The following is a 10,224-nucleotide window of genomic DNA, read 5'->3' on the forward strand; positions in this document are numbered from 1 at the left end:
ATCTCAAAGACTCAGCTTCTCCTATTTTTCTTTTTCATTCTATGAGAATGAATAAAGCAAAATCTGGTCAAATCTGCTTGTGAAACTAAGGCTTAGCCCACTGAGTATAGTCACCAAGGGATTCATGCAGCTCTCTTGTCTTTTTTTCACTCTGGCTTAGATCCTGCAAAATCATGTGCCTACATGATTTACCCATGAACTGTCATATTGTATGTCATCACTAGGAAAAAAAGGTTTATTCTATCTCAAGTTACCAAATACTGAATCAGATTTAAGAAAGTCAAAGACCTCATAGTCTCAGAAAAAGTTAGAAGTTAGTTACCAGTGGCAGGAGCAGTTGAAGTTAGTATTATAATATCAGGATTTATCTTTACTCATATCTCCTGTCATTACATTTGTAGTTGATTTCAGAGCACTCCTTTTTCTCTGGGTAATGTAATTTCCATATATGCACGCACAGAAGTTAATGGTGTGCTTACACAGTTTGAGGCACTGTTGGGAACAACCCTTCTGCAGAATGAAGTAGCAACTTTAGTGGAAATATAATGAATAAGGGGATTAAAATGGAAGCATTTAGGCATATTTAGATTTTCAACTTTCATGTATTTTAAGTAATGTCTGTAATTCTGATGAAAATTCTTCTTGAGTTGTGAAACAGTGGGCTCTACTCAGAAAACAATCTAAAATTCCTTGGATGCAAAATGTATTTTTTCACTTAGTGCAGAATGTGATTTATATAACATCTCAGCTGACATGATCTGACATGTTTTTATGAATTCCTTTGCAAGGCAAAAGTGCCTCTAGTTGCAATTTATAGTAATGAGACTGTCTGCTGTAGAGTAACTGATTACAATGGAGGTATAAGAAGCAGGCATGTTTGCCTTTCCAACTCATTACCCTTTCCTTGCTTCTCGAGTACCTAAGCCCGTGTTCTGGAGCAGTGGTATCTGTGGGTCTCCAAAAGCATTCTGTTTGTCCAAACACATTTTTGTGTACTTCTCCAAATATAGTCAGATGGAATTTTGGACTGGAGTTCAGCTAATTGGGTTGAATACTATATCTGACAGATAAATTTGAAAAATACAACAAAGCTCCATCTGTAAACAAATTATGTAAACAAACATTTACATGAAAACTTCTCAATGGTCTTTAGAATAGTGAGTGGAAAATTGGGTTTTAGGGTCAAATGCAATATTATGATAGTGCCCAGTTGTCTTCATTATGTACTTATGGATTATATTAGGGGACAAATGGAGCAGGTCCTGAAGTGGGCAGTTGTGGTTTTGATGGATAAATAGCAAAAGCCTCATGTGTATGCATGGGCATATATCCACAGATTCATGTTAAAATACTATTGAGAAAATTATCCAAATTTAAGTCCTGCTAGAGTAAGATCATCTTATTTCCTCCTAGTAAGTACTCATAGAAAGTTCCTGTAGCCATTTGCTGAAGTAATTTTTGTCTTAGAGCCGCATTCAGCAAACACAGCTGGGAGTTTTGCTCTTCTGAGAAATGAGTGTAGCAAGCTGTACTTGCTTGTGAAGATCTGGCCCCTGGGGAGCTTAGTGCAAAATTCTTTTTGAACATCCCAGAATGGAGAAAATCCTGACTATGCAGAGCCTCTGACAGAAGCTGCAATAGTGGAAGATAGGGGGAGGAGTTGCCAGGGCAGTGAAGAACTTCAAAGACCACTGGAACTAGGGGCGAAAGTTCAGCCTAATTCTTGTGTTATCTGAACTTGCTCACCCACCTCTCTTGCAGCACATCTGCATGACACCTCTGGGTCTGGTTGTTGCAATAACTTCACTTTGCTGGAATATGACTGGAAATGTATTTTTAAAAAAATGGCTGTTGTTTGGTTGAAAATGTTTTGAGTGAAATTCCATGAGGGAGGCCTAGACTGAGTGAAGCCACCCAGCCTGCTCCCAGGAGGGACGCACACCTTCCCACCTTGCCTTCCCCCAGCTGTGTGCCCCTGCCACTTAACCTGTGAGGGTCTTGTTAGACACCTCAGTGACCCAACTCAACTCCCTGCCATGGCAGAAAGAAAAGCTGCTGGGTTAGTGACTTGAATCAGTAAGCAAAAGGAAGAATGGATTAAGCAAAGGGCTCATAGCCATGAAGCTAGAGCAGGAGGGGGGAAAGGAATAGAAGCTTTCTTCCTTTTCAGCATCTCTGAGCATTAAATATATTAAGGAATAAACTCAGTAAATCACAGAAGCACAGTGAAAGTGCTTTCATTCTGGGTGAAATCTGGGACTTGCTGGTAAATCTATTGATCAGACCAGGATTTCATTTCAGGTTTTATCTTTGATTTATGTGCATTGATATTCGTGAGCAGACCTTTGAAATATGGTTGGGCAGTGTCTGATAATACTTTGAATCCAACTCAAGAGAATGTGTTGAAAACAACTCTAAGAATCTATTTACCTAAATAAATGTAAAACTTAATTATGATGCAATAAAATATTTTCCCACCATGATTTGTGCTGCTGCCAGCCCATGACACTTAGTATGGAACATTAGTAAATAAGTCTATGAGTTACTCCCTGAAATAAATTGTCCTAGCCATCTTGATTAATTTACTGATTACTGAACATAAATATTCAGATCATATCTGAATATAAATTACAGAAACTCAAATGCTTATGGTGAAGACACAGACTGGGGGTAGCAATGCATTGGTTGCTAGTTTAGCTCAGAGCAGAAGTGGCAAAACCCCCTGTTTGCAGTTGATGGATAGACAGCGTGTCAGAAGATGGCTTTGGTGTTCAGCTGCTTCTTTTCACCTGTCTGTGGTGCATCAGCCACACCCTACACCTTCAGGATCCTATAGCCCTTAGGGGAAGGGCTGGCTCAGCAGGAGCTGCACCCTTCTTTCACCTCTGAGGGTGGGCTCTGCAGGTTACGGGGCTGTGGGGAACCTACCAATGGCAATGCTGAGTGCCCTGATGGTGGAGGTCTTTCATTGCCATGAGCCAGATGACCTTTATGAGAACTGAATTTACATAGGAGGAAGAATTTTTTTGTTCTGAAGATGTATCTGTCCTGATGGTGGAGGTCTTTCATTGCCTTGACCACGAGCCAGATGACCTTTATGAGCACTGAATTTACATAGGAGGAAGAATTTTTTTGTTCTGAAGATGTATCTGTTGATCACTTTGTTCTGTGCTATGTTGATGTTGTGGAGGTGCTGCAGATGATTGATGTACACAATTTCAAAATTCAGAGGGGTAGAGCATGCACTTTTAAAGAAAAAATACAATTTACAGCTTCTTTGGCAGACTGAAATACATAATGCCTCTTAGAAATGTAAGCTATTCCAGGTACTTCAGGAACTATTCTATCAAGTTTTATGTGGATGTTTTTATTTTAAAGATATTGAAAATTAGATAAGATTAAGGCTCATTATTGAACGTTTGCTTAACTTCTGACATGACTTTGTTTCTTCACTTTGTACTCTAAATTAGGTCATTAAAATCAGATTGTGCATTATAAACAAACATGTTTGTATTTATAAGTGATTATAAAACAAACACAGAGGGTAAAGGCTATAATTTTGAAACAGATAAAATTTATATGCCTCTTAGAAATCTATATGTAAATTAGTTTCTCACACTCCAGCTGAGATCATGTAAGTGGACCCCAGAGAGCTGGTACAGTGTTGATGGTGTACTCAGGGGAGCTGGAGCACTGTAAAGACATTTGCAGGTCAGAAGTGAGGTTAATTGACAGGGAAATGTGTGAGGACAGGAAAAATTTGCACAGTGCTTGTCAGTGGGTAGAGCTGTCAGTTCTTCCCTTGGCTACTAGTATTTGTCGAACAAACATGACAGGACTTCATGTCAGGGAAAGGGGAAAAAACCCAAGAGTCATCTTAGGACAGCAACTTTGGAAAGAGTGGTGTTTTGTGGTTTTGTCCCAAGGTACCCACATGTATGCACCTACTGTACACAGTCCCCAGTCTGCCTCGTTGCTGCTGCTGGTGAGCCTGCTGCCTGCAGCAGAGCTTTGCAGAACAGGACCTGCTCTGGCTTTCTCGGGTATTCCTCAAGCCCATGCTTGAGTGTGCGAGCCTGATTTTGCACTGCTGTTGACAACTCCATCTTTTTGATGTATCATATCATACATGACTTTTTCTGTCCTCTTCCTTTTTTTCCATGTGTGTTATGATTCCTGCCTGCTCCTCTTGGCATTAGTACCAAATTTGCTTACAATGCAAATAGTGCCTGTTTCATTCATGGATTCAGAATGTATGTCCCTATTTTTAGATGTGCAAAGACCAGGCAAGAGGCTGATTTTTTTTTTCCTATTGCAGCAGTGCACTGATAAATCTGAAGCTATTCCTTGGCCTTAGATTTAAAAAAAAAAAAAAATACCCAAAAAAAACCAACACACAAAGGAAAATAAATTATGTCTGGCTGATTTGTGGTCACACCTTCCACTCTATTATTGTGCAGTGATTTCTTTTCATTGTCATTAACTGTTCTCAATCCAAACAAATTTTAATGGTAGGAGTCTTTAAATTTCTTTCTTATTTCTAAAATTCTCATGAAATAGTAAGCATTCAAGCCTGGTCAATATGGTGAACAATGTCACAGCAAAAATGCCACAGCACATCAAAATTGAACATACTGTGGCTAGAAAGAGCATTTTTTCTGGTTAAAAAACTGGAATATATGACCCTGCTTCAGAACCTCACAAAGTGAAATTTAGAAAAAATGTTTGTGTATTTCCAGATTTTGCTTCTTTTATTAATATTTGTATTAAAATGTAAATATGTAAATACATAAAAATCAAATAGCTGCATGGAGTAATTGTTTTCTAGAAAATACTTGGTGAATATTTTTGCTTTCTTTTTCTATTGTTCCATAAATTTATCCTGCACAACATGTAAAAATGCACAATCAAAAAAGCATGTCAAAACAGCAAGCTATTCTTAGTAGTCTTTCTTAAAAAAGAAATATTATCCAATATAATGTTGATGAACTTTCTACATAGTTAATAACAAAACAGAAAAAGCAATATGCTTTGTCATTTTGGACAGACTTTATTATTTTATTTTATAATATATTCGGCAGCTGTTCACACACTTCGACTGCTTTATAGTTTCAAACAAGTGTCTGGCAACATTATCAGGCTAATAGCAGAAATGAGATCTTTAAGAGTCATTTCACTTCATTCCACAAATGAGGATTGGATTTTGTCTTGTGTTTTCATTACTGATTATGAGCAACCTCCTTAAATTTCTCTTACATAGTAATCCTTTACAGTAATGATGTTTCATACTTGTGCTTCCCAGAATATACAGGGTATATTTAGGAAGGGCATTTGTTTGACAGTGGAAGTGCTTCTATAAAGAAGTATCTTGTCATGTCTCTCAAATAATAAATAGTGCTTTCCATAATATAAAATGCTGGCATGGCATTAGCAGGAGATTGTGTTGCTCACTATGTTCATATTCTTAATACCAGTCATCAGTGAAGGAATGGCAACAATTATGTATAATTGTGCAATTTATATTAAGTGTCTTTCCAAGAACGTTTAAGGAAGCATGGAAGGAATGAACAGCAAGCCAAAATGAATAGGAGTCAAAGCATGTCACTGGAGGTACAACCCCAGTGTCTGCAGCAGATGCATTCTGTGAGCACTGCGGGGAGCACAGGACTCTTCTTGTTTCACAGTGAGCTGTTGGATTTAAGGGAAAAACCTTAGCAGTAGAGATGATGGGAAAATCAGAGGCAGGTTGGAGGACTCCCAGAGAGAATGAGCTGAGGCATTCAGGTAAAAAAACCAAAACGTTACAGTGACTGTGCACAGATATTTTATAATGAGTGATAATACGACTTTTTTTTTTAATATTCTAGTGTAGAGTGTAAGTAATTGGGTACTTTGGTACCAGTATTTGAAATGGTACAGCTGGAAAAGATTATTTGTTTTCCCTTTTCAGATAATCATGGAGATTTTTTTCTTATTGTTGAATATATTCATGTGAGTATTTTGAAGACTGCATTCTTAAACAGCAGCTTCTCATTGTGTATGCAATGCCTCACTCTTAGGAGATCATATACTTCTGCAGAAGTCATTGTTTCATAATAATTTTAGTTTTTTTAATAAAAAAGAAAATTTACAGAAGATTTTCTATAGAAAGTATTTGGGATGTTCAAAACATTACTATGTCCCATTTCTACTGACCTCTCCTCATCCTCACTTAGCTAGATTTCTTTCATACCTGCATTCTGGGAATACTTAAATAAAAACAATTAATTATGAGATAATTTATCTCTGAGGGAGCTTCCCATGTAACGAAGTTTACTCTGTTGCTTTGGTTGTTAGAAATTCTTTTCATGCTTTTAGTTCTAATAGATGAATTAAAACCAAAAATTAAAAATCTGCTTCTGTATGATACTCAGCTTCACGTATCCCTTTATTAACACTTTACAGGAAATGTTTAATATCTCTCAAATATCTCAAAGTTCAGCCCTGCATTCTGTTTCCCTGGCTTGCATAGGGTATTTAAAAGTATTTTTGCATTGTTGTGGCTCAGCTTCCTGCCTACTCTGTTTTTTGTCTTTCTCCATATGACCACGTGTGGTGCGAGGATGGATGCTCAGGGAACTCAACAGTGTGGCAACAGTCTCCTCAGTACCTTGAGGTGGGGAAATGAGCTGCCCACAGTCACTTTTCCACTAGTGGGTCTTCAGAAGGCCCTGAAGTGGTCAGGAGAGCAGAGTTGTAAGGAAATTCAGGAGATCCAGTCTGGACTCACAGGGGTCTGCAATAGTCTATAAGTTTCCCATTTAAAGCAGATCCAGGGCTGAGAGACCATCTGCCCTGCAGAGGCACTGAATGCCCTCAGGGGAAATAGCTACTTTGGTTGAATTTTGAGATAAGTAAGGGAAGCCATGAATTTGATTTAGAGCAGAAATGGTAAAGTAGTAGCTTGAATGCGTAGAACTGTTTTTAAAATAATGGCTTAGTTTTGCCAGTCTACTGTTTGTTAAGATTGATAAGCATTACTGGAAAGATTCTTGAGTACTTTCAGTGGTCTCCAGGTTTCCAGACAAGTCTTTCTTTCTGTATTTATAAACATTTCTCTGCAAACCTGCAAGCAAACTAACAAAACAGAACATGTAAATTGCTACATTGTATTTCTGAAATGCACCAGAGCTGCTCATAAGTTTTCCTTTTTTTTCCTGAATAAGCAACTCTAGGTAATTTAAAGAAGCTCTGAATGATTTATAGAGGAGCCACTCTTAGACCCTGTGGTCACCTTTTTCCCTTAGGATCAAAAGGAATTGCTCATTTATAACTGCAAGCAGCAATATGGCCTGGCTACCTGCAAGTCTGTTCACACCTGTTGTATGCAATTAATAACAAAGTCCTTGAAAATATGATTTTTATTACCATATTTGCATACGTTTTACAGATTAGGCATCTCAGTTTTGGCATTGCTACGTCAGTAAGACTGAGACTGTTCTTTGCTAACAAGGCATGCTTCTTGCATCTCTGAAAATATGTAGGAAAACTGTTGTCAGTACTTGAACTGATATATCACTGCACAAATACTGAAAAGTCCGGGCACTTATCTTGAGCTTTATAAACATAATCTCAAGTACAGGGTTTTACAGAGAAATAATTTTGCCTATGTTCAGGAGTAAGAGCAAAGCAGCTTTTCCATATGAGCATAGCTGCAGATTGGAAGGGACCTCAGGGGATGTCTAGTCCAACCTCCAGCCCAAAGCAGCATCAGCAAAACGATCAGGTCAGGTTGCTTTGGGCTGTTTGCATTCTGGTCTTGGAAATGCGCAGGAATGGAGAGTGCACAGCCTCTCAGAGCAATGTCTGTCTGTCCTGATGTCCAGTCAGAAACTTGCTTGTTTCAATTTAGCTCTGCTGTCCCTTTCTCTCCAGACACACTGCTGTAAGGAGTCTGGCTCTGTGTTCTGGTAACATTGTCAATTTATTGGAAGGCAGCTATTTCCCTGTTTGAGACAAAAATGGAGACAGATTAATCAAGCCTTTTAAAAACAAGAGATAATGTTGATAGGCACATTAGCACTTAGGAAATTATATCAAGTTTTCTTCCCAGAAAATTATATAATGAGTTTTTCCTTAACAAAAATAAATAATAAGATACTATTAGATTGTGATCTAGTAGATGTTTACAGTATTTTATTTGTTGTTATGTGTTTTCCTAATATGTTAGGAAAGAGAGTACTAGTAACTGAGAGAAATGGGCCACGTACTGAATCTAAGAGAGGAAAATCATGTCCAAATCACAGGAAGCCTTGGGACGTGTGACAGCAGAAAGAGCAAGACAGCAGCATTTCAGACACTGCTTTGGAATATTCTGGAGAGCCTTCCCTGGTATGACAGTGACTGAGACCCAATCGAGCATACAGTGTTTACATCCCTCCAGCCTCTTCCCTGGGGGGTGGGGCAGGAAGAGGAGAGGAGAGGGAAGGAAGCAAGGGATGATTGATGGTTTTTGAAAAGCTTTTCCCTGCGAGGGGAAGGTGTGGTCACTATACACATCTCCAGCTAACAAAGCCTCCCGTAGGTGGAGCAGACTTAAGCTTTGTCACCCCTTTCGGGTGACTGCAACACTGTCCAGAAAATATTTTTCTTGTTTTTCAGTTGAGAATAGAAATCTGAGCAGGAGAAGTAGCCTGTCACTAGTTCCAGTTTGTACTGCTTTAAGACAGTTCTCCAGCACTGAGTCTGATTGTGACATCTGTGACCAAAGGTTCTGAAATAAGTCAGATCGACTGCTGTGTGTGGCACATCTCAGGAAGGCATGAGCACACAGCTACATTTCTGTCAAATCAAGCCACAGGTAGATGAATGTATTAAGCCAATATAATCCAGTACTGCTGCCAAAACAAGCACTCACATCCACCCTCTTGCCCCTGCCTATTTTTGCTCCCTGCTACCTCCTCCATTACATTAGCACAAGCAGCAGCACAGCCACATGCTGAACCCAACAAAGGAAATGATCTGGAAAAAAATTAACCTCATCAGAGAGAAAAAAAGAAAAGGTTTCACCCAGAATCAGTTGCTAAACTGTTGCTTTTTCAGCATTGATGCCAATTGATGTTGTTGTGAAGCAGGCATGAGGCCTTAACCAGGCCAGGGAGTCTGAATTTATCCTAGCATTAAGCCTCTGGCATTAGCTTTATGCCAGCAGTGGGAATACGAATGTTCCAGGATCCAACATGAAGTTAGGGTAGTACAGACAGACAGTACCTGACCTGACATAAAGTCTGCTGGTACAAACTTATTCCATCAAATAATTTCCAGTGCCAGTGATCACCATGTGGCTGCAGTGCTTTTCATCCAATACTAGTAGACCTTAAGCTTGTGTTATCAAATTGAGGCCAAATGGAATGAGATACGTTTCAGGACTTGAAAGAGGGAAAAAAGGAAAGTTATGCAGAATGTAGTTCTGCCAAGTGTTGATGCTTTCCTATTGTTTGCTGTATTCAGATGGACTTTGATCTATAGTAGAAATATATTAGGATACCGAAATACTTAGAGATTATTTCTAGGGAAGTCAGTAATTGAAGATTGTATGTTTTTGTAAATACTAGCATTTTCAGTTGTTATTTGGCTTTTCAGTAAAGAACTACCTGGCAATTTTCTGTTTCTCCCCAGCTGTTTCCTATGGCCATGTTGGGGCGTATGGGATCGGGGCCACCGTATTGTCAGAAAGAGGAAGAGAAACCAAAAGGTGCCTGATGATGCATGTCCGTGGCAGAAGTTCTTCTACAGTGTCACTGATCAGTCAGTGGCCTGACAGAGCTGTAGCTCTGGACTTTCTTAGAAACTAGATTGTCAACATCAGTGGGTAATGTAAATATAGTAATGTAAACAGTGCAGAGTACCAGGAGTGAAGTTGGGAACTCCTTGCCTCCCTATGTCCCTGTTTCAGAGCCTAAGAACTGTAACGTTTCCTAGGCCTAAATTTCGCGAAGAAACTTTAGAATTTCCCCTCGCTTCCCAAAGCTGCCTTGAGGCACTGCAGAGGGCTGTGACCGGATGTTCCTCCCCCCTCCCCATCCCTAGTCAAGAAAAACTTAGGAGAGTTAAAGGGCGCAGTGTTTATCGCCTCTGAGCGCTCAGCCCCGCGGTCGGGGGGTGCCCGAGCCGCGGCTGTCCCCGCAGCGGCCGGGGCGCCGCGGGCTGTCCCGCTGCGGCCGCTCGGGGGTCGGGACCCCGCCG

The 10,224-nt window shown here is 39.7% G+C and overlaps 1 protein-coding gene across 3 annotated transcripts in view; it reads left to right on the forward strand.

Annotated features, from left to right (window-relative positions):
• RBMS1 (RNA binding motif single stranded interacting protein 1) overlaps positions 1-10,224 on the forward strand; it is a 143,243-nt gene that overhangs the window by 41,367 nt on the left and 91,652 nt on the right. The window lies entirely within an intron of this gene.

Source organism: Passer montanus, unplaced genomic scaffold (genome assembly GCF_014805655.1).
Source record: "Passer montanus isolate IOZ18808 unplaced genomic scaffold, ASM1480565v1 scaffold1, whole genome shotgun sequence".
NCBI lineage: Eukaryota > Metazoa > Chordata > Aves > Passeriformes > Passeridae > Passer > Passer montanus.